The 24,755-nt window shown below is 36.6% G+C and overlaps 1 pseudogene across 1 annotated transcript in view; it reads left to right on the forward strand.

The window, feature by feature from the left end:
* LOC149140723 (uncharacterized) overlaps positions 1–24,755 on the forward strand; it is a 193,936-nt pseudogene that overhangs the window by 153,099 nt on the left and 16,082 nt on the right. Inside the window, exons 4-5 of the transcript XR_016264639.1 lie at positions 6,275–6,421; positions 18,677–18,890. The product of XR_016264639.1 is annotated as an uncharacterized LOC149140723 (transcript). The remainder of the gene's footprint in view (positions 1–6,274; positions 6,422–18,676; positions 18,891–24,755) is intronic.

The following is a 24,755-nucleotide window of genomic DNA, read 5'->3' on the forward strand; positions in this document are numbered from 1 at the left end:
AGCTCAGCTGCCTCCATAGCTTCGTCGATCTAGAGATCAACTCCTAGTACTAGATTTGGGGTTATCTCTTTTTTCCTTATTAGCTTATTTTTCTTCTGCTTCTCCCCTGTCTTTCTGTGCCTCCCCCCTTCCCCAATACCTGGTGAGTTCTCCTCCGCATTGATAGCTACTGCCTGGAGTGGCTTAGACTGCCCCTCCGACCAAAAGTTCCTGAGACTGTTAAGACCTCCTTCCCCTGCCTGTCCTTCCTCTCCCACCAGATGTGGTATCTCCCTTGCTTTTGAAAAACCCTCTGCTCGAGTAAACCCTTCCCGGTCTGTTGATATGGGAGGAGCAAGAGAAAACCCCTGTTGGTCACAGATTCCCCCTTGCCCAGCCTCAGAGGTCTTCCAAAAACCACTCAGAGTCGCTTCCCGCCCATTTAACCCTAGAAACTCCAAGTGTGGACTCCCATTTTGGTTGAAAGTTTCTCCTCTTCGCAAATGCATATGGCTTTTGCATGCAACAGTACTATCCAAACTAATCCCTCTTACGGCTTCCGCCGGTCCCAGAACTTCCACAAGAAAGGATTTCAACCCTTCTTGCCCCTTAAACCCACAATTGATTACAATTTCTTCTAACCCTCCCGAGTAAAAATATTTGAGTGGACTAGAGAACTGGTTACTTACTTGGAAAACCCTCGCTTCTCCCACTGAGCAACCTGTCACTGGAAGTAAATCGCCTTGCCTTTCTTCTGGCTCCGTTTCAGTGCCCTAGCTCTCCAATTTAGACAAAACTAGGCTTTCCTCTAGTAGCCCTAATGTTTTGCCTTGTCTCCATCCCTCCCCCGAGCCATGCCTCTTCCCGCTTGGCAATCCAGCTGGGCCGATATACTTCTCGATGTTTTGGTCCATGACTTCCAAACCCCACACTAATAGAATGTCCTCAGGTTCGGGATCTAGATCAATAGTATCCCGTTGTTTGACCATGGTTCCTTCCATTGTTAGCAGTTTGTAATCTCCCTAGGACCTGGAATGCAGTTTCAACTTCTGCGAGTGTGTGAAATCTCTTACTGTCGCCAGCACATCGATTAACAAAACTAAAATGGTAAAACCCTGCCTCCATCCTCCCAAGTCCCTGTAACCCTGTTTTCTTTTCTCACCATTCCCAACGCAGTTTGTCCCCGTGACAACTCCCCTCCAGCTGCCCTCCCTTCCCTGACACTTAGCTCCGTGCGTCATCATCTACGGAGCATAAGACCTCCCAGCGGTAGATGTCGCCATCCCATAACCAACTGTGCCCTTCCCCCATTGTTAGGGTTTCAATGGACGATTCCTCTCACTCTTCAGATTGTTTATTTTTTAATTTATTGTTAAGTCATAATTAAGTACTTAAGGTCATTAAGCAATCTTAACTCAAGAAACACTCGTTCATCTTGCATCTCATCCTAAGACTAGTCTTGCATTAATAATTTGCCTCTAAGCATAAGCTTGGTTGATAGAGAATAGGACCACCTTTCTCATCTAGCTTAAGGAGCCTAACACCTCTTTAGTGGTTAACACGGTGAGCTTGCAGTCGTTAGAACCACAGTCTCTGCAGAGTCGGAGGCTCCCGGTCACTAGTACCTAAGGGGAGGCATCATTAATCAAGCCGCTGCTTGCTTCCCCTTGGCCTCTTTTTCACAACCTACTCTAGAGACTAGCTTCAAAATAGTTAAGAGGAAGGATACACCTAGAATAGGCATCTAATTAAAAGCAATCAAGATTCTTGCATTTCACCTAAGTCATAGGATCTGCATTTCATCTAGGATAGTGAGTCATTCATTAAGGAATGGTTGTTCATTCGGTTACTTGGTCTCTAATTGATTCAAAGCAAGTAGTTGACTCCACAAGGCATTGGTCTCACATATAAATCTAATCAAATCTTTAAAACTTGCTAAAATCAACCAAGTGGCTACACCATTCAATTGTCTCTCGGACTTGTTGGTTGCCAATAAGTCTTGCTTTTCTATCTTCCATAGGGACTATCCCCCATAGCCTGTTTTTGGAAGACAACTAAAATGGAGAGGTCAAGAATTAGGATGACAACCCTCGACCTGAGTCATTGTCGCAGTACCTGTACAATTTGAGCGACAACAAGTATCATGTTTGGGTGGTTTCCTTGCCATTCAAGAAACATAATTGACGATCTTTGAAATCAAGGACTTGAAGTTATGTAAATATCTTGAGCCTGTAGTTGGTCAAATAAATCTGTAGCAAATAAGGAGAAACAAACCATTGTGGATGTTGCGTGACCGCAATGTGAGGGTCAAGTTATGCAAATTACCAGAGCCATAATGAAACTTGAGAGGAATTAACCCTCACTCACCTCGTTTTCTGTTTAGTTGATACTCAAGTCTGTGATCACACACTACACATGCTCCCATCGAACGTTGAGGTCAAGCATAGACAAGTACGGTAACAAGAGTTTCTTGTTGAAGTTAAAGAACAAGATTTTGTTAGTGCTCCACGAGTATTGGATTGAGCTACAAAAGCGAAGTATGGGCATGAAGGTGGACCTGAGTCCGATTTGTGTTTGGCTGTTAGAGGTTTGGGCCATTTGATTATTTTTTAGTTGTTGCAAAAGATGTTGATTTTGTCAAAGAGCGCTAGGATGTTAAAGAATTATTTTTTAAGTTTGTGGGGCTTCATATAAGTATCATTGTGCATGTGGCTTTGTCCACTTTTCCTTCTTTTTATTATTATTTTAAGTTAGAAAAGGACTTGGTCTTTTTAGACTAAGTTCTCCATAAAAAACAATAATATTTTATTATAAAGCAGTTAAAGTCTCCTCCTATAAAGAGAGGCACTTTCCTCATTTTGTAATCATGGTTGGATCATGAGAGCATTTCTCTCTCTTTAAAGATTAATGAAGGCAACTTTTAAGAGTATATTCTGTTAAGGGTTTTTCCTAATGTGGTTTTAATGTTTTTTCTTTTTCTTGATATATGCCTCGATGTATACTTTTTTAACTAATCTCGGTAATCAGTAATATTATGCTATGGCTAACAGTTTCTGCCATTGAGGAGATGATATGTTACATGGTAGGGGCCTACCAGGGGAGTACTCCGCTTGAGTTTCTTTGTTTGTAGGTGGGTCGATCTAGGCAACTTGACTGTCTCTAGAGGGGAGCTTTGAATTGTGTAGGATCTTGTATTCAGAACACACAAAGATTGAATACTGGCGAGGCCACTTAGAAGAAAGGCTACTTCTAAGCAGATCCAAAAGTTATCAGGGAGGTTAAGCAACAATGGGGGCAATTTCTATCCTAGACCAAACCCACTCCCTTGAATTTAGCCAACGATATTGACCTAGGAGGATCTCATTTTGCCACTTGGTTCACCTTGACTCCTTTGTCCTTGAAGGATATAGGCAGTCTTCAAGTCCTTCCATTAGTTTTTTCTTCATTTATATAAAAAATCCAAACACTCTTTCATTAAGGCTATTTTTGACATCACCTTGTACTCTTCTAGGTTATGCCCTGGTGATCCTAATAAGAAAGGCCCCCTCATACCTAGAAAAATGCCGACTGAAAGAGGCTAAGTAAGTTGTTGAGGTGATAGTGGGTGACTTACTAGGGTTCCACTTAGATGTATGAAGTGGGTTACTGCTTTCACCATCTCCAATATACCATTTGAGTAGTAACATGCCCATATGGACTCAGGTTGCCATCATGTTAGCCTTGACCCTATTTGATGGACGTTGCCTTGTTCTAGGGCCTAGATGATGATGGAGATCATTGAGATGACTTGGGAGGGCTAGTAGATCATGATTAGATGCCAATGCTTGCTCTAGTGGTTGCCATGCCATCTCTACATGCCTTAGAAGGGTGATGTGAGCCTTCTTGGAGATGAAATCATGGTTGAAAAGATGTTACTTGGAGATGCACCCATGCACTTTGATGATTACCTTGGAGTGAGGAGCACTCATGGACCATTTTATCACTTGATTGATGGAGAATGTCCAATTTAAAGTTATGTTAAGGTTGGCTTTTGACCTTTAGGTCTAGTTGAACACACAAGCAAACTTTTAGGGCTTTGTTTTGTAAAAGTATGAAAAGTGACTTGGTTTCCCTCATACAAACAAAGGGAAGTCACTTTTATTTTGTATCATCACACATTCATACACTTCTCTCTCTCTTAAGAAGTGCGCATTGCACACTAGTTCTCTTGTACTTTTCTATTGGACACAATGGATATCTAATGGAGTGAATTATCTTGGGAGGGAGGCTTTTGGATGGAGATACTTGTTTGGAATTGGAGGTGATTCTTGTGGAAATTGTGTAAGGTTATTGCTATTATCGTCCATTTTGTAGGCTATATTTATGAAATTAGGGTTTCTCTCTATGCGATATTAAAAAATGGAATATTTTTCTTGAAACCTTGATTCTTTATGGTATGTGAAACTTGTTTTGCAAGAATCTATCAAGGGAATTTGGTTAATGCATCCCTTGACCATAAATGTCTCATATAGAGAGGTCACTAGGGTTTCTAAGAGAAGAAAGCAAGTCTTCCACCCTCTTCATTTGAGTCCCTCTATCTTAGGCCTCTCCCTAATTGACTCCATTGCCCAATTGAAAGAAGGCAATATTCTAGTTGTGGTGATCAACCTATATTTCTATTTCTTTCTTAATTTCTTGGTAGCTAGGTTTAGAGTTTGACTTTAATTTGCATGTTATGCTAACTTTGCATCTATATGTCATTAATCTATGGATAATAATTGCATTTAATAAATTTAAAAGGAAAAATTTAGCATTTATTGCATCTTTATTCCAAAATTAGGATTGACTTCTAGGCTTATTTTGCTGTTCTATGCGTGTTAAACCAGTAAAAACTCCAAAAGTTTCCTTTTCCTATAGCCTTTGATACTTTATTGAATCTATATGCTAGAGGCTATTTCTTTGCTACTATATGCTTTTATATGTCGTAAACTTGCATATCATAGAAACCGTAGTTTATAGTGTCCCTCTTCTAGTCTATTGGGGTTGGTGGAAAGTGTACTTGATTGCGTGTATCTCTTATCACGACCATCAAGGCCATGACAGACCTTCTTCCATAACCATTAGACGTTATATCACTCTGGAGCCCTTGTTTGTTAAAGATCACGTTGGGTGATTTCTTTAGAGAAGCCTCCCATTTGGGGATAACATCCACCACTAAATAGCTGGAGAGGGGCGACTAAGGTGGCAATGGTGGTTGATCTCTTTGTTGCCATAAGACCTAGGTTGCCTAATGAGGCTTTGCACTAGGCTTCTTAGATTTTGTGGTAACAACTACTATCCATTGTTTTATCATCTTTTCATTTTTCCCTCAACAAAATTCATCCTACATTATTTACCCACTCCTAGAGGGTGCGTGATTCATTTTCATATATTTTTTCCTTCAAAACTAACCTTTCATTTGGTAACCCTTTCCATGTGTGAGCATGGAAAAGTGCTTTGGGATATCGTATTAGTCAAAACCAACCACAATGTTGAAGTGCTATACCATTGGCCTTTTTATTATTGGGTTCTAACAGGAAAAAAGAAGAACAAAAAAGAAATAAAAGGCATTAGGGAATGCAACTCATATTCATGTGGTACACAAGTTGAGGGTAGCACATCCCTTTGGCACACATGTTGAGGCAAGCCATATTAAAAAAAAAAGCTATACAAAGGAACTTCGTGGACAGTGTTCTTAAGTTGCATGATACTTGTATCCAATAAGAATTCTTCCAGACCACAAAGTTTCTTTGTTTACTAGATTCTTAGATGAGCTTGTATGCTAAGCATCAACCTTCAGGTTCTTTCTTTTGTAATTTTTGTTTTCCTCTCAGCTACCTTTGACTTGGCAGGTTGCATCATTGTAAGATTTGTTCTGTTGATAGCTTTTTGGATGCGCTTGCATGTTTACATTCAACCTCTAAATTTCTTATTTTGTAAATTTTCATTTCCCTATTACCTTTGGCTGCAAGCAGTGATCATCTTCCTAGTTGGATAGAAAGCATTCGTAGACCAGATTTGGACTGTTTTTTTAATGGCATATCAGCCCACATATGAAATAGGCACTCTTTGAGCAGTTCAAGTGCTCAATTTTGAGCTGTAATGGTGCTGCAGAGAAGGACCTAGCTCCCTCTGCATGCCTGCTGTCTAAACGTACAGCTTTGCTAAGTTTGATGTTAGCCTTTAGGCAAGTTTTGGTAGACTTATATGTCTTTTTTTATTGGTTACTACATTTTAAAGATATTGCTTAACTGATTCTTCCTTTCAAATTGCACAGGGTTTTATAGAGGAGTTACTCCTGGAATAACTGGATCACTGGCAACTGGGGCAACCTACTTTGGTGTGATAGAGTCTACTAAGAAATGGTTAGAGAAGAATCCTAGCCTTGAAGGTCATTGGGCTCATTTCATTGCTGGAGCTGTTGGTAAGCATTATGTTAATTAAAATTTCTTGTCGATGTATAAAAATACTTGTAATATTGAAAGTTGTGCTTGTGGCAAAATGATATTGTTTCCATGTTACCAATCATCCCACCGTCCAGCCCATAGGCAAGTGTAAGATATTCTTTAGGGCTTAAGGCTGTTCAACAACAAGGCTCAAAGTCAGTACAACTATATACTCTATATGAGCTCAACATGTCACTTGGGGGAATTGAACCTGGGTAGGGAGGATAACAATAATTTCTCCCACCCACCCAAGTTAAACCCGATTGACATTCAACTTGATACACACATGCAACATTATAGGAACCATCATTTTTGTTTTATCTTAACCTTCCTTATATATAAAAAAAAGAAAGTTTAGAATAAAACAAATATAACATTACGGGACCATCATTTTTGTTTTATCTTCACCATCCCTCTCTCTCTAAATATATACACGGGAACCATTAGGGGAACCAACCATATATATATATATATATATATATATATCACATTATGGGAAACATCATTTTTGTTTTATCTTGACCTTCCTTTTATATATATAACATTACAAAAACCATCGTTTTTGTTTCTTCTTAATCTTCCTTTGACGTTAAATAGCATATACATATGAAGGGCAATTGAAGGCCTGTTACCTGTTTGTTGAGGAAATTTGTTTATTGTATTTTTTCGTACCTAATTCACGGTTCTTTATAGAAAATATGCTCAAGGGTTCTAAAACGAAGTATTTTGGCATTTTAGATTTGAAAGTCTTTGATTGGTTGTCTGACGTGTTAATCCTTGCAATGTTAAGGGCACTATGGTGTGCATTTTGGCAACGTTGTTTGTTGGATATATATATATATATATATATATATATATATATATTAATTAGGGAACAATAAAACAAACCTTCCTTTTATATATATAGCATGATGGTTCACAAACCTTCCTTTTATATATATATATATATATATATATATATATACATACGTATATATATGTATATATACACACACACACATAATGGGAACCAACATCACAGGAGCCATTATTTTTGTTTTATTGTAATGTTCCTTTGCCTTTAAATAGCATATGCATGAAGGGCAATTGAAGGCCTGTTACCCGTCTGTTGAGGAAATTTGTTTATTGTACCTTTTTGTACCTAATTCACGGTTCATTATAGAAAATATGTTCAAGGGTTTTAAAAGGAAGTATGCTGGTTTTCAGATTTCAAAATCTTGGCTTGGTTGTCTGATGTCTTAATTCTTGCAATGTTAAGGGTGTTCTGGTGTGCATTTTGGCAATGATAGTCTGATGTGTGGCATATTTTAAGTTCATTGCCACTTTTTCGAGTTCCATTCGCACCCCAGGCCCTCTTGTCGCTGCAAGTCCTTTTTATGTGCTGTGGTCGTGCAGTGTTTATTTTAAGAAATACTATTTATGGTAAGTATTCCCGGGGTTGGTATTTTTGTGTTGTGGAGTATGATGCTGAACTTAACTTTTTTAGTAAGCTTTTGTGAGCTACTAGGTATAAGTATCCAATGAAGGCAAGTCAAAAAGATATAACTACCCAGCAAAGGTATAATTGCCCAACAGAGGTTAATTGTGCAGCAAGGATATTTCTATTAGTGTTGGGTTTGCAAATTAGCAAATAAATGGAGCTGTTGCAAGGGTGATTGGTAAGAATTATCTGTTGCTTAGAAGAGGGAAGCCGTCGAGCAATCACGTTGGGTAGAAGGAAGATTGCTGTAGATATTATTGAAGGTAAAGTATAAAAAAAGGAAGTCCCCGATGTTATTGAAAGTTAAAAAGGGAGTCACTACTAATCACATTCAAAGAGGGTCACGGTTAGAGAATTGAACCACCAGTGAATGAAGAGCAAGGTGACTTCTCATATATGAATGGGAGTTGAGTTGATTTGGTGAATGCTCAAGACAAAAACCGTAAGCTTGTATAGAAGATTTTCAAAAGAGATTTTTTGAAATTTATGAAATTTGTGGATGTTTGAAAAGTTTGCCTTGAAGTAGTATTTTTTGGTGTGCATTTACCAAAACCAAGGTGAGATCTGTTTGAAACGTTAAAAATGTCTAGTTCCTCCCATAATTTTGGGCAGTAACCAAAAGTTTAATGGTCAGACTTATAGGTCTTGGAAACCTAAATTCTTGGCTATATTTGAATATAGATGTTTGGACAAACTTGTATTGGGAAAAGAAATTCAAATTGAATGCCAGTGTAGATGCCCATGAAAATTATGATAAGAAGAATTAAGAGATTGTGATGCTGAATAAGCTCTTGGTAACAAATAAGATGCTTCATGAAGTTCATGACGGTAATGATGCATTTCTCATGTTGGGTAACCTACTAAACTGCATGAAACCTCAGACCAATGAAGAGCGTTTTTCCTTAAAATTATGTATTCTCAATTTAAATGAAAGAATGTGATTCTTTGTGAGATTATGTTTCTAAAATTCAATGATTTTTCGAGATCAATTGAAATCAATTGACATGAGAATGAAAGAATAAGATATGGTGGTTACAACTTTGAAAAGTTTGCCTCCTTCCTATGCAAATTTTATTCAAACCTTGAACATTACTAGTATTAATAAAGATTCCTGATGGTTGAGCAGTTAAGTATAAAGCAGTGTGGAAAAAGTCGGCAAAAAGTCGGGATTAAATCCCAAAAACCCGATTTTTTCAGCAAAACAATTAAATCGGCCAACTTTTTGCAGACTTTTTCACTGCCGAAAAAATCGCGATTTAATCGAATTAATCCCGATTTTATCAAGAGTCGACCGAAAAAGTCGGCCATCTTGAGAGTTGAGACTCAGAGAAGACTCAAGATTTAGGGGTTGATTCACTATTTTGATATGTGATGTAGCACTAGACTTCATTTACATATTATATATTAGTTTTCTTTACATGTTTATGTGGAAATGCATTTATTTGATGTTGTGGATACTCTAGATGCTAAAAAAAATAAAAATAAATGAATATTTTTGTGTTTTTTTAATTTTGCCGACTTTTTCAAAAAACTCTCGACTTCAACAAGTCTTGCAACTTTTGGACCCTTGCCGATTTAATCCGACTTCGACTTTTTCCACATTGGTATTAAGCTCTTGCAGCAACATCGATAAAAAAATGGTTTGGGAATAGTAGTGTGATTGAGCCTTCTAAGGTAGCACTTGCAGCAAAGTTTAAAAGCAAGGGTAAAACGCAGAGGGAAGAAGATAATGGTGGTAACTTTTTTGGGTAAAGTAAAAGTAGAAAAAGCAATTAAATGTGTTTATTTTGGAAAATTAGGCCATATAAGCAGAGTTTGTAGAAAGTGGTTGTTGGATGAAAAGCATAGCCAAAAGCATTCTTCTGATGATAAATATGGAAAGAAACATGTTAATGTGGCTGAACAGGAGGAGTGGGAAGGGTTGAATAGAAGGAGGAGGAAGAGTTCTACGTGTTCATGGCCATAGACAAGGATTCAAGGAGTTATAAATTTGATTGGTACATTGATTTTGGAGCATATAGACATTTTAATAACAAATATTGATTGCAATATTGGTTGTAGAGGATAAATTTCAATCTGATTTTGTTGTATTGAGTGATAGAGAACAATACAAGGTTAGAAGAAAAAGAAGTGTCGTACTTAAAGTTTCAACTAAGCCTCACATATAAAGGCTGATTTTGGAGTCTTGGATGTAAAACCTCATCTATTAAGGCTAATTTTGGATGTTTGCATCATGTAATTCTCTGTTGGAGTTAATATAAATTTGGATTTCCTTCTAAAATGTCAAAATATGTCTCATTCTTTCTTTTCTTGCAAAATAATGTGTTATAATTTATTTAATATCTATATATATATATATATATATATATATACATATATATATGATGTTTCGACCGTGTTTCAATTTTTCGGGGATCGCGTTTCGGGCCGTCCCCATTTCATAAACTTCTAGACTTTTCGATGTTTCATGCAACGTAGTTTTTTACAATGGCTTCAATGGTGAGGTTGCAGGTCGAAGAAGTAGTACTGAAGTTGGGAGGTTGAAGTTGTAGTTTGAAGCCAGTTGGTGCTGGATCAATGAAGGACTTGTTGGAAGGGCTGACTAGGTACTTGGAGTAGGACTTGGTCTAGGGTTGGGTCTTTGTTGTCTAATTGGAAGCAGATTCTATAAGAAGAGAAGAGTTTTCTGAGTTCTCCCCTTGGAGGGGTTTTGCCTTGGCTAAGAGCCTAATTTCTGTGCCCTCTGTTGATGCTGTTTATGCTCTTGATATTTGTTTGATGAAAAGATCTAAATTAAGAACACAAGAAGAATAACGAAGTTCACAAGCAAATGTCAAGGTAAAGGAAAATTGATTTTATAAGCTGCCACTTTGAATTTTCCAACATGGTATCAGAGCTAAGGTGAACAAGAAGGCCACTGGAAGGATCATCTTGTGGAATTTGTCAAGAAGAATTATTTGTAAAGAAGTAGAAGGCCTGTTGATCGAGAAGGAGGGTTTCTACATTAAGATCATGATTACATCAAGCTCTCATCAAAGGAAGGTTGAAAGGAAGACTACAAGAAAGGGATGTCTCTTGAAGAGAGGAAGATCTACTTAAAGGCTTATTGAAAGACTTCTTTGAAGGTAGTATCAAAAGGATCTCGGTTCATTCATCACTCTTGAAAGCTGTTGTTGAAGAATCCTAGGGAACATCTTTCAAGGACATTATTGAAGTTTCTTCAAAGGCCTTGAAGGCATCAAGAAAGGTTGAAGACATCATCAAGGAAGAGGAGAATCTTGATTATCAAGTAAGTATCATATTATTACTCTATGTTTGAATCTACTGGTCATATGGGTTTTTTCTGCAAGGAGAGCAATAAGCTCGTTGGAGCATCAAATTACCTAGCATGGAAGAAAAGGATTGACTTGGCACTGATAGAACATGAGGTAATGGAATATGTAACTGGGGAAATCACTGAACCTAGAAAAGACAAGACTCAAGAACTAGCAAAATACAAGAAAGGAGAAGTAAGGGCACAAAGGATCATAGTTGAATCAATCAAGGATCCTCTTGTTCCATTTGTTGCAAATTTGAAAACTTCTAAGGCTATGTATGACAAGCTAGTGAACTTGTACTCTGTAAGTACATTGGGACAAAAGATGTCTTTGCGAAATAAACTATACAAGATGAAGAAATCAAAGGATGAGGACATGGAATCCTTTCTAATGAAGATATCTCAATTAAGAGATCACTTGCAGGGGCTTGGAGAGACCATTTCTGATTCAGAAATGACCATTTGTGTATTAAATGCATTGCCACCAGAATGGAGTAGCGTTGCAATGAGCATTTACTCTAAGAAAGATTCAACTCCATTTGATGAGTTGTGGGCACAATGTATTGTGGAAGAGTCAAGGATCAAGGTAAAAGATGACATTGGATCAAATGAGTAGTCTCAAGCATTTCTAGCTTGAGTCAAGAAGCTGAAGAAAAGTAAGTTCAAGAAGTCCAAGAAGAAAGATATGCCCAAGGTTCAATGCTTTAAGTGCAATGAATATGGACTCTATAAGAGAGTCTGTCGAAGCCAACAAAACAACAAGAGAAAGGAAAGAAGCAAGGCTCACATTGCTGAAGAAATAGGAGAACCTTAGAAGAAGCCGAAGAAAGAAGATGTGAAAGATCTCTACTATTGAAGAAGGCATCTTGTTTGTCAAGTTCTCGGTAAAATTAGTCTTTCCTTAGGATAGCATACATTTTTGTTTACTTTAAAAGAATCTTGATTTTAACATCGTAGAGAGAAGCATGTGATAGTAACATATGTAGAGTCTACTTGGTTAAGTTTCTTTGCAGGAATCAATCATCTAGTCTTTAAGATGATAGATAGACCATTTTGCATGTTGTTCATCCACACATTTTCTAACATTATGTTAGAGGTATTCATCTTGCTAAGGTGGATCATCATGATCCTGTAAGAACCATCATTTTGGGGGTTCTTGGAGAAGCATTATGACAAGGTTAGTATACATTCCATGTAATGTGGAAACAATACTTTTGAAGGTATGAAGGCATGCAATGGGTCAGGTTGCAGGCTTATTATATAGTTAGATGATGAAATAAGAAACATAGGAATACACATTAAGAGTGACTCTTTGATAAGCTTCATGTGGGAAGAATCTTGTAACATGCTTTGTATGATTATGTGATGTTTTAAAGAAAATAATTTAGCTTACTCAAGGATGAATAAAGAATTAGGACTTTCTCTAGAGTATATGTAAAATAATGATTAACATCCAGTACAATCTCCGGAAGAAAAAGTTGTAACTTGGTAATCAAGTTCGATCCTTGGGCACTCTGAGGCATGAATAAAGATTCATATGGAGATGGACCTTGGGGATGTTGATTGGACGAGAAAGTCATCATGGTGAGGTAAGTTTAATTTCAATTATTTTTGGTTATTTGGTTAACATGTTATTTTTCTACCTGGAAGGATGTTGCAGGAATACATGATGATGGTTGAGGCAAATTCAACTATTGCGGGAAGCTCAATATCTGGTTCCTGGCAACTGTGAAGTCAAGATGTGCCTATCTTGGGACTGAAAGGTAGTAGTACGAAAAGATAACCTGAAGGTAAAAAAAGATCACAGAAGCTATAATCAAGCTTGAAGTTTGGGAAGGCTCATTATAATGCCTTCATCTATGATGTCAAGGTGAAAGTGATGAGCAAGAAAACTGACTTAGATCCTATCACAAGATTGAAGAGTGAAGATGGCTCCATGTTACCTCGAGAGGAAGCAAGCTTGATACAATGCGATGCAGAGAAAAGAGGCAGCCAGTTAGCTATGGAGAACTTGTAGCTGATTCTCTTATGAAGACAAAGCTACAAGGCTTGTGGTGTTGACTTCCCAAATAGAAAGGAAGTCTGGAATATTCTCTAGTTTTGAGAGGGAGTTAAGAAGTCTCCTTAGATAGGAGCAAGGATCTATTCCTTAGTCAAGAAGGAATAGGGATATCCTCTCCGGTTGAGATGGAGTGATGTTGGACATCACTTGTGCATTCACTTCTTCAGGTAATGAAGAAAGAATGACAGAGGATTGGATAAGCATCTGTGGTTTCCTTGAGGATAAAGCATCCATGAATGGAAAGGGACCGACAATCTTTGAGTATGGGACAGGTATGCAAGATAAGAGTGGTCGAAGAGGATTGATACTCTTTGAGGACTCGGGATTGGAGATTCAAGATAAGAATAGTCCTAAAAGGTCATACCTTGTGAACATCCAGATGGGGTATGTGCGTTATAGAGGTAGAGTAGTATCACATGTAAAGCCTCCCAACATAATGCTCTCGAATAAAGTTGAGCTTGTCAAGTTAGGCCTTAGTGACAATGCTGGTTATATTGATGATGCTTACAGTTGGCTTATCAATCAAACTCTTCTTGTGTGAACTCTTCTGTTTGAGAATGATGTTGTACTGGTTGTACAATTATGAATACCTCCCTAGTTAAGAGGGAGTGTTGAAAATGTGACTAGTTTCGGCCTTCATAATTGTTGTACTAATTTTAATTTGTATCTTATGTAACAAACAAAAGAAGAAAATAAAAAGTTATTATTATTAAAAAATGGGTTTCATGCTTCTAGGGTTTGTTAGGTATTAGGATTTATTGTCATGAGTCAAAGGAGTCAAAATCATGTTTATAAAACCCTTCCGAGCAAAATGTAACTAGAAAAAGAATTTAGTTTGAGACTAGAAAGTCCTGGAAACTCCAAAAGTACAAGTCGGCCTTGGCAGCTTCAAATCGGCCTAAAGGAGGGAATTCGACCACTTGGAAAGGTTATATAAAAGACCAGTTCAACCTCATTTAGCACTAACTCACCAAGAAGTTTGATCTTACAAGAAAAAGTTCAATCTGGGGAAAGAAGAGACAAGGAAGAAGGAGTGAAGGTCTAATAGATAAAAGGAATCTAGCAAGATAAGGAAAAATACGTTTTTGGGCTCTCTCTCTCTTACACGTGTGAAACCTAGGGTTTTTGCAACTACAGAAGGAGCCGAAATTGCAGATTTGAATTGCAGTAGGACGAAGTGTAGCCTCTTGTTGCTGGAAGGAAGAATCACCCTATAGTGACCTCATTGACCTTGGTTGGAGTTGTCTTGCTCAAGGAAGGTATCAAGAGGAGATTGGATTAAGGTTTTTGTAGTAGATTCAAGGGTTGAAGTTGCAGGTTGAGGAAGCAGTATTGAAGCTGGGAGGTCGAAGTTATTGTTTGAAGCTGGTTGGTGTTGGATCAAGGGAGGACTTGTTGGAAAGGCCGACTTGGTACTTGGAGTAGGACTTGGTCTAGGGTTAGGTCTTTGTTGTCTCATAGGAAGCAAATTCTATAAGAAGAGAAGAGTTTTCCGGGTTTTCCTCTTGGAGGGGTTTTGCCCTGGCTGTGAACCTATTTTATATGTCCTCTGTTGTTGCTGTTTCTATTCTTGATATTTGTTTGATGAAAAGATCTAAATAAAGAACACAAGAAGACTAACTAAGTTCACAAGCAAATATTAAGGTAAAGGAAAATTGATTTAATAAGCTGCCACTTTGAATTTTCCAACAAGTTTAACATATATATAGATGCAATATCACTAAAAACTTAGCCATAATACCCAGGCCAGAGAAGTGTCCATGTGATAGGTATATTATTTATGTTGCACTTGTTTTGGGGATGGGGAAACACGTTCCCAGAACGACTAGAGTGCACCCCAAAATTTTCCATGGGACGACAGGTAGACGACAACCCGGTCAAATGAGTCATAAGATCACTGCAAAGAAAATTTAATTTTAAAACCCCAGATCCCACATATCTACAAAATAGAACTCAAAAACCCAAACCCAAAGGTTAGAATTTTAAAATTATTTCAGTTTTTTTTTTTTTTCCAGATCTATGTAAGTAAAATACAGATCTACTGTATCTGGGAGTGGAAAATACAGATCTACTGATCTGGGAGTGTTGGACTCATACTCCTCAGATCTAGTAGATTTGTATTTTACTTACATAGATCTGAATTTTTTTTGTAAAATAATTTTAAAATTATAACCTCTGGGTTTTGGGTTTTTGAGTTCTGTTTTGTATATATTTGGGATTTGGGGCTTTCAAATTTACTTTTGCAGATCTGAAGAAATACCAAGGGCTTCAAGGGTTTCATCTTTTGGGGAAATTTTAAGAGAAAACTCTAGAGGTGGATCTAGGCCTAGGAAGGCAAGATCCACCCTCTGCTACACCTCTAAAATCAACGCTCAGCTTCTGGAATCAAGGATCAAATTCTCTTTTTGTGTGATCAATTGGAGGCAAATATATAAATCTGGAATGAAATATAATTTTTTTTGATAAGGGTTTGTGGTGAAAATTTTGTTTTTAGGGCCAAAGACAGCCCTCAAGCCTAGCCGTCTCCTTTGCTGCCCCTAAAACCCTTTGCTACTCCTGTCATGGCCCTAAACTTCATCCCAACCCTGCCGCATTGCCTTTTCCAGGCCTCCTGTAGGCTGAAACAACCTCCTAAGCTTGGCCACAGGGCCTTATCTCTCTTCCGCAGCCTTCACCAGCCTATCGAGAGCCTTATCTGCCTCCCTTCCTCCTTGCCGTAGCCTCCTTTCTCATATTCAGCCCTCCATTACTTCCTTTTTCCCTGGGGCACTCACCTTAGGCCTCCGCTCTGTCAGCCTTGCCCCTAAACCCTCCTCCGCTGCCTTATCCGAACCCTTTTTCCCTGCCGCAGCTCCTATCTCCCTCTAGGCCCTTCAAAGCCTCAACCTTCACTCTAGAGTCTATACCTTAACGCTGTTTTAAGCCTCACGAATCTTGCCTTCCCCCAGTCACTGTGATATAAATTTGAAACGTTTACTGAGTTAAGTCAAGAAATTTGGCATTCAGATCTGAGGTGGGTGATTTGGTTTGCTGATCCGGCAAGTGTCTTCAAGCCCTAGGGGTTCCTGGTGTACATCTTCTAACCCTTACCTTACTATTTCAGTCAAATAAAATTTGCATAGCAGTGGCATTAAACTCATCTCACGCTGAAAAATTCTTAAAAACACCTGGGCATTTACTGAATTAATTTTATCATAGATTCCAGGTGACTGGCATAAGGTTTTTAGAGGACTGATATAACTGTTTGCAGTAAGCATTCTCTGCTGTCACAAATTTATTTGCTACTCTTATAATCACTGAAGCTTACTGCTGTCCTAAATATAATCTCCGAAATTTAAGTACTTTAGGCTCATTTGTGAAAAGGAACTGTTTGCATCATCAATAAAGTTAGCAAGGTATTTCATGCAAAATTATTGGATTGATGAAGTTATATGAAAGCCTAATGCTTATTATCTTTTGAATTTCATCTTGATCTAATTGCTGCTCACAGTACTCACTGTGGCATTTTACTGTGTTTGGTCATCAGCGCTTGTATCTCTTAAATTACACTAGTTACTATTTATTACTTTGCAAAGTAGAAGATTATCCTAAGAAAGGTAATATGGTTTGACATCATGATCTGGAATGTGATTGCATAGGCTTGTATTTCTTGACAGCAGCATTTTCTGAAGTCTGGTGCATTCATTAATTAATCATTGGATAAGCTGATTGCTTTGAGATTGACTTATCTTTGTTGGCAAATTGACTTATCATTGTGCTTGTGCTTAGATCTCATTGGCTGATATATACTTGGCAGCAGGCTGCAATTGTCCATCTATTAAAGGCAGTTGACTGATTTAAGTTTCATTTATGCTCGTTTGGATGTCATTATACTGTGAAGCATTAATCTTGTCTTGAATTCCCTCATTCCTGCACCATTGCATTTTTTGATAACTCCAGCATCTCATGAAGAATATAGTTGCAGTATTTCACTGATAAAGGCATTCTTGCATCTGCAACTTTATCTTTTGCATCTTCAGCCAAACTTGGCTTGCATTGCATTCTCTAACTCATTTTCATTTAGCAGCACTTGTTATCTTGACTTGATAAACCATTTATTATGTAAGTTAGTTTCTTTAAGCATTGGATTGAAGGCACTGGTCTCATAACTTTAAATCTAAATAGTCCAATCTGATTGAAAAGCCTAAGCATTGCTCAATTAATCACACTTGCACCTAATTTAAGTCAAGCTACTAAGATAATCCTAAGTGCATCTCCTAGAACTTGTTGGTTCCCAACTAGTTTCCTTTCATCATCCACCCTTTCACCCTTTAGGGACTTGTCTAGGAGACAGCTAGAACGGAGTGGGCAGGGATTAGGGGCCCTGAGCGTTCTAGCCCTTGGTGTACACTTTGGGTGACAACACCTCCAAACCAAGATAATGTGGTCGTTGCTGGATTTAGAGTTTCATTTTCTAAATTACATCCTGATAACAGTGCAACTTTCTTGCTTCATAATTAGTTTGCCATATTTTCCATTGGTAACGGGACAATTTGGAAATATCCAAGAACTTGTGGTTAGGAGTGGCTGTATCAGGGCAATCTTTTGATGGCTTATGGCTTTTATGCTTGTGAATTGCACTCACTAGTAGCTTGGATTTTTTCACCAGTTGCCAGCCCCTCACCTGTGACCTGGTGAGAGAAATTGAAGCTCTTACAGGTTTAGTCATTTCTAGAAGAGAAATAAGTTGACATCATCAAAGGCAGAAAATCCTGTGTAATCGGGACATCTCTTTACCTTCTCTCTTGGGATGGTTACAAAGAGGAGTGTTGAAAGTTGTGGGACGTCAATGCCAAATATGAAGAGTTGGATGTTCCTTTCATGATGCTTGCTAATTCAACTTTGGGATCTTCTTCTTCAGTATGTCCATTTCATAATAGAGGATGATCAATCAATTATTGGATGTGCTAATGCGTTCAATTTTACTTCTGGATCTGGTTCGATATTACTTCTGCTATTGTCGGGTTGGTAGCTTGGATGATATTGCATTAGACGATGTAGATGATGGTGGACAATATGGTGATGACTGCTAATTTTGACTGTTGAAGCTTGACATTTTGTAATTATTGTAATTCCAAAATTACTGTATATTGAATCTTGATAATACAATGACTTAAAGAATTCCAAGAATTGAAATACTACTTCTTAGTCATATATTTATTGGGATGTAAAGACAACTATACATATTAATGTGCTTTTGTGTTGTGTGTAGCTATCGTTCATTCATCAAATAGTTATTAGGTATTGGTGATTTGATTTTGGTACTTATTTATCTGAATGGTTTTTGTCTATGTTACAACTATAAATTTTCTCATACTACATTTGATATTCTTCAGGAGACACACTTGGATCTTTCATATATGTCCCATGCGAAGTAATGAAACAGCGTATGCAGGTCCAAGGAACCAAAAGATCTTGGAATTCAATGATATCCAAAGATAATGCATCTTCCTTGAAGTCTGGTACAAACATGTATGAGTACTATACTGGAATTTTTCAAGCAGGAACCTCTATCTGGAAACGTGAAGGTTTGAGAGGTTTATATGAAGGGTATGTGGCAGTCCTTGACAAGATTGTCTTATTTCTTGAATTCACGATGTTTTGTAAAAATGTTTTGTATCCAAAAGGAACAATATATTGATATCTACCCATTTCCAAGGATAATTTTGAATTTTAGTTCTTGATTTAGGCTTAAATCATCTGTAGCCTAATTTGTTGAGACCCCATCAAGGTGTTATGAGACTTCATGCAAGTGGTTATGTGAAGTGTAAAATATTAATGCTTTCTTTTCTGTTCCTTGAGATAGTCAGATTTATGAAACATATGTTGTTTCAGTTTTATTTACACAGCAGTTATGTGAGAGTTAGTGTCAGGGTTGGATTGTAATCTTTTAAGTTTTCGTTTTTCTACTGATTTTTCAGAGCCAAAAAAAAGTTGAAAAGCATCCTGCATATTACAGCCGCATCCCATTGTGTTTTATACCTACTATCATGTACCTGCCATTATTTCATATTATATTGCATTTAATACCTAAAGTCAGCTCTTCTTGTAATAGAGCCTTGAACTAAGGTCTTTTCTATTGACCATATCTTGCAGGTCAGAAACCTGCAAGAAATACCCGCTGTAGGGGTGCTTTCTGGTAACACAGCTTCTGTACAAGTTTCTAAACTAGTATTGCAATCATTGATTGCTTTTTCTGACATCTTGAAAGCAAATTATACTACTGATTTATCTTCTTAGGGTTTTTAATTTCTGGCCATCAGTTTCTGACAATTCTAACAAATCCTTTTCACAGTTTTCTCATCTTATTGCCTTCAAAACTCTATTTGACATTTTTAATATTAGTTTTAAGAAGGTTGAAAGAAATATTGAATAGAAATTCACTATATATTGCTATGCGCATGGGGGATTTTGATACTGCAAATTGCTTAAATTGGTTGATAACAGATATTCAAAGCTAATGGTCTAGGATCTTAAGTTTCTCTGAAATGGTAATGGATAGAGAAACATGTTGGAAACACTGAGAGGGGGGTGAATCAATATTTCTTAACAATTAACAATTTATTAATCTTTTTAGAGCATTAGTTAATCTTCAGCGTTATTTAATCAGATAGCAAAAAGCAGTAAACAACACCATTCAACAATGCACAATAATCAAGACAGTGGACACAAAGATTTTTATGTGGAAAACCCTCTCTGGGTCAAAAACCACAAAACGCTTCTTAATATTTGTCTTCTTCTTTAAAAACAATAATTACATCAAGTTTTCTGCTCCAACTGAAGGAGGCTCCAACCCCTTGATTTACAAGTACTAATCTATAGGATGCTCCAACCCCTTGATTTACAAGTTCTAATCTATAGGATGCTCCAACACCCTGTTTACCAACTGCAATTGGGAGGACGCTCCAACACCCTAGATCTTAGGCTCCAACCTGACGGATGCTCCAACACCCTGTGCACCAGCTGCAATTGGACAGACTCTCCAACGTACTGTGCATGTTCCAACCTGCCCTAGCACTACTCTGCCACCCTGAAGTGTTTTCAAGCTCCAACCTGAAGGTGACTTCAATCACCTGCCTTGCACCACCCTATCACCCTGATCAACTGACGGATCACATTTCACAATTTTCAGACCGAATCCTCATTTTCTTTGAATCAATATGAAGCGAACAAAATTCCTTCTACAAATTAATTACTCCAAAAGACTTGGAATATGAAGTTATCCATTGAGGATATAAATATTGTATTAAATATGTGAATAAGAATGAATGATTTACAAATGAGAACGAGAGGCTTGCTTATATATCAAGCAAGTGTCTCTTCATGAAGAGTCATGTCTCATTTAGAAATGCCTCGTCAACCTAATTACTAGCTTAACTAACTATTATTTATGTTATTATCTTTTACATTATATTTATATTATTTAGATATTTTATTCGTTACATTGCCTCTTTCCTCAAAAAGCTTTGTCCTCAAAACTTTTTGATGACAAAAGGCTTGATCTCTTTTTCGGCTTCGAATGTCTTTCTGTCTTGGAATAGTCATCCTCGTTGATACAAGTTGATATGATCTTCTTAGTGACAAACAAAATTGTCGCACTGAGGACAGATCTGACCATCCTAGATTAATCTTCTGTATAGCATTCTGATCACTAAAATTTTGTAACGACTTGTTAGCATAAGACGAAATTGATGTTATGTCATTATTCTCTGAAACATTAATTTGTTGTCTACAATTTGAATGGTCCTGATACACAACTTGGTTGATTTGTCTATTCTCATGATTCGGATGCCGATATAAAGTTTTTAGATTTTCTTCTGGCGAAGATGTTGTTGAGTTGGTTATGGAACATTCACTTGGGATGTTCATTTTCTGAACTGCAACATCTACGTGTGTCGTTTCTTCAACTGACTTGTCTTCTTGAGTTGTCATATTCACTGGATCGGTATTTGTTCCCTTCTTTTCAACTTGAACTGTTGTGATTGGAGATTTCGATACTTCTTCTTGAGTGACTTGTTCCAACTTATCTTGTAATGCTTTCTTATCCTCCTTAAGTTTCCTAGTTTGTTGAGCAAACTTTGATTATGGTTTCTCAGACGTAAAAGTTCTTTGGTTTTTGATTCTTCAACCTTATTTTCAATGTTTTGAATTTTAAGTTTTTCATCTTTTAGATCTCTGATTTGTTCTAATAAATTTTTATTAAGATTCTTTAAACGCAAATTTTCCTCTTCTTGTTCTGATAAGTGTTTCTTGAGTTCTTTCTTTATGACTTTAGCCTTCTTCACTTGTGCCAGTAATTTTTCGACGTGGTCCTTGAGACAAGAAATTTCTTCGTCCTTTTCCATTATTTCTTTGTAATGTCACAAGATTTTTATGTACCCATTCTAACACTTCCTTGCTTTGTTGAATTTTGGCTATTTTTTCATTCTCTTGATCTTTTAGCTGCACTTTCTCGGTACATTGGATAACATCATTCTGTGGAAGTGATGATGGATGTAGAGAATGGAAGAAGGAATCCATTCTCTTTCTCTCCTCAATCTGTCGCTCAATTATTGTAATTAATTGTTCTTGATTGATTGTGATTGATTGTCTTTGTTCCTTACTCATGGGTTCCATATTTTTTCTTTTTCTTCACTTCTTTTATCTTCCTTTTTTTTTCAACAATTTATTTATTTATTTATTTTTCTATTTTTTTTTTTTTAATTTTAATATGATATATTCTCTCTCCTTTTTTTTTTACTCTCTTTTTATATAATTTCTCTCTCTCTCTCTTTTTTTAATATATATATTCTTTTAATCTATAAAATATATTTCCACTTCTTTCTTATAAAAATCTAATATTAATAAATATCTATTTCAAATATTCTCTTCTTTTTTTTTGGTTCATTCTTTTAATAAAATTTTATATAATAATAATTTTTTTTAATATTTATAATTATAAATTATATATATTATATAATTTTTAATTTATATATATTATAAAATTATAATTATACAAAATTTATATATACTTTTTTGAGACCCGCTTTTCTTTTTATATGTAACTATATAAGGCTTATATAAGGCTTATATAGTATCCCTGTTTATAATTATACTAATATTTTTTTTTCTCAGAAAATTGTACGGTCACAATCTTTAGATTTGAACGATTAAAATTATTTAGATCACACCTTTTTTGTCCAATGTTATCAAAATATCTTTTACCTTTAAAATACCATGGGCAATTACCATGGGTTGTTTCTAAAACCTCGGTTAATGTTCTCCACGTAAAATGTAAAACTTACCACTAGTTTCTAAAACCACGGGCAATTACCATCGGTTTCTAAAATACCATGGGCAATTACCATGGGTTGTTTCTAAAACCTTGGTTAATGTTCTCCACGTAAAATGTATAACTTACCATTGGTTTCTAAAACCACGGGCTATTACCATTGGTTTCTAAAACCACGGGCTTCTCCACGTAAAAAGTTTTAAATATACTTGAAAAGATTCCCGCTTATCTTTATTATGCACTCTTTATCAATAATGTAAAACCTTTATATATATATATTTTTCACTTTTTTTTTTTGTTTGTTCATAATATATTATTTCCTTTTTTTTTATATACCCTTCTTCTTTATTATTTTTCTTGTTTTTTAAATAGAATTTTTTTTTTTTGAAGCAAATGGCCAAAAGACCTAAAAAATGGAGAATCTCCCAATGTGTGGCGAAACACTTCAATTATGACAGCAACAAGGTTGATGATAGGTTGATAGCCAAAGGCTTGGTGATCAGCCAAATGTGGCTCTAATACCAAATGAAGTGAACAAAGTTCCTTCTACAAATTAATTACTCCAGAAGACTTGGAATATGAAGTTATCCATTGAGGATATAAATATTGTATTAAATATGTGAATAAGAATGAATGATTTACAAATGAGAACGAGAGGCTTGCTTATATATCAAGCGTCTCTTCATGAAGAGTCATGTCTCATTTAGAAATGCCTCTTCAAGCTAATTACTAGCTTAACTAACTATTATTTATGATTATTATCTTTTACATTATATTTATATTATTTAGATGTTTTATTTGTTACACAACATAAGAAATTGTAAAGAAGATACTACTACTTTGTTCAGTACGAATATCATTAACAAGCCCTGGCAACCACAGTGCTCAACACTGCTCTAACTGACACAGTAAAACATTGTTCACCAAATTGACATCTGCTCAATCACAATGCAAAATCAAGCCACTACACAAACCAATGTTATCAGAACTGGACTGGTGATCGAACCGGTAAACCACTCAGACTGGGATCTGGCCAGAACCAGGCCTGAATCAGTAAAAGGACTGGGTCAAAAAGCCGGTCAACCAAAAACACTTAAAATATTCAGATTTAAAGAAAACCATATATATTCATGTACATCCATCTTAATCAAAACCATATATACACAAATCAGCGAAAATTCTCATTTATAGAGCATGTAAGGGTGCACAACCAAAATAACACCGAGTGCAATCCATCTTTGAACCAAAAATACATCAAAAAACAAGACCTAGATGGCCTCTAGCATCCAAAAAATATCATGCTACAACAAATACCTACATATCATCAAAATCTTTGCCTATATTGGGATCTTTGTCATCAATATCACCCTCTAAGCATTAAAATAAGATAAAAAATGCTTAGCATGTCAATTCAAGATTTTGTTTGAGTGATGGGTACATTTTTAGTAGGATCATGATAGAGGAGTTCAACAATCAATGCCACTAACATCAAGGTACATAGAGGGATTGGTGCTCTTGATTAAATGCTAGTTCGATACCCTCATACATGATAAAATCCAATGGAAACATTGCAATCCCCCCAATCCTGAAATCCTGAAAAACTGTTAAGTCTGCTGGATTTTGAGTGAGATCTAAAATTCTACTTTCTCCATATGAAATCCAATGAGGTCGGAACCACTCTCAAACATCTTGAGTCATTTCATGGTAATGCTAAAAATTTAAGTTTTTAACCGTTTTTTCCTCAAAATGGTTGGACTGGTTTGGACCAGCTGGTCTGGTTCGGTCTTGATAACACTGACACAAACTCCACATCAAACCCTGACTCTCAATACTGTTACATCCATTGATCACTGTACAAAACACTGTCACTGCTGCTCCCACTGCACTGCACTGCTCATGAATGAATATGTGTTCAAAGGCTCATGAGGTATTCTGTCCAAATCACTGTACCAAACTGCTTATACTGCTGCAAGTGCCAGACACTATTGTCTGATGATTGCTCAGACTGAGATGCCTTAGGTCATCCCTAAGACCTGCTTGTAATGCTCTCAAACTCTGCCCAAGGAGAACTACTAGCATGTATCTTATAACTGCTTAGATATGACTATGAAGCACCTTCCAGACTGCTACAATAATGGTGAAAC

Source organism: Pinus tabuliformis, chromosome X (assembly GCF_031772625.1).
Source record: "Pinus tabuliformis cultivar Carrire ecotype Pingquan chromosome X, CPIR1, whole genome shotgun sequence".
Classification (NCBI taxonomy): Eukaryota; Viridiplantae; Streptophyta; class Pinopsida; order Pinales; family Pinaceae; genus Pinus; species Pinus tabuliformis.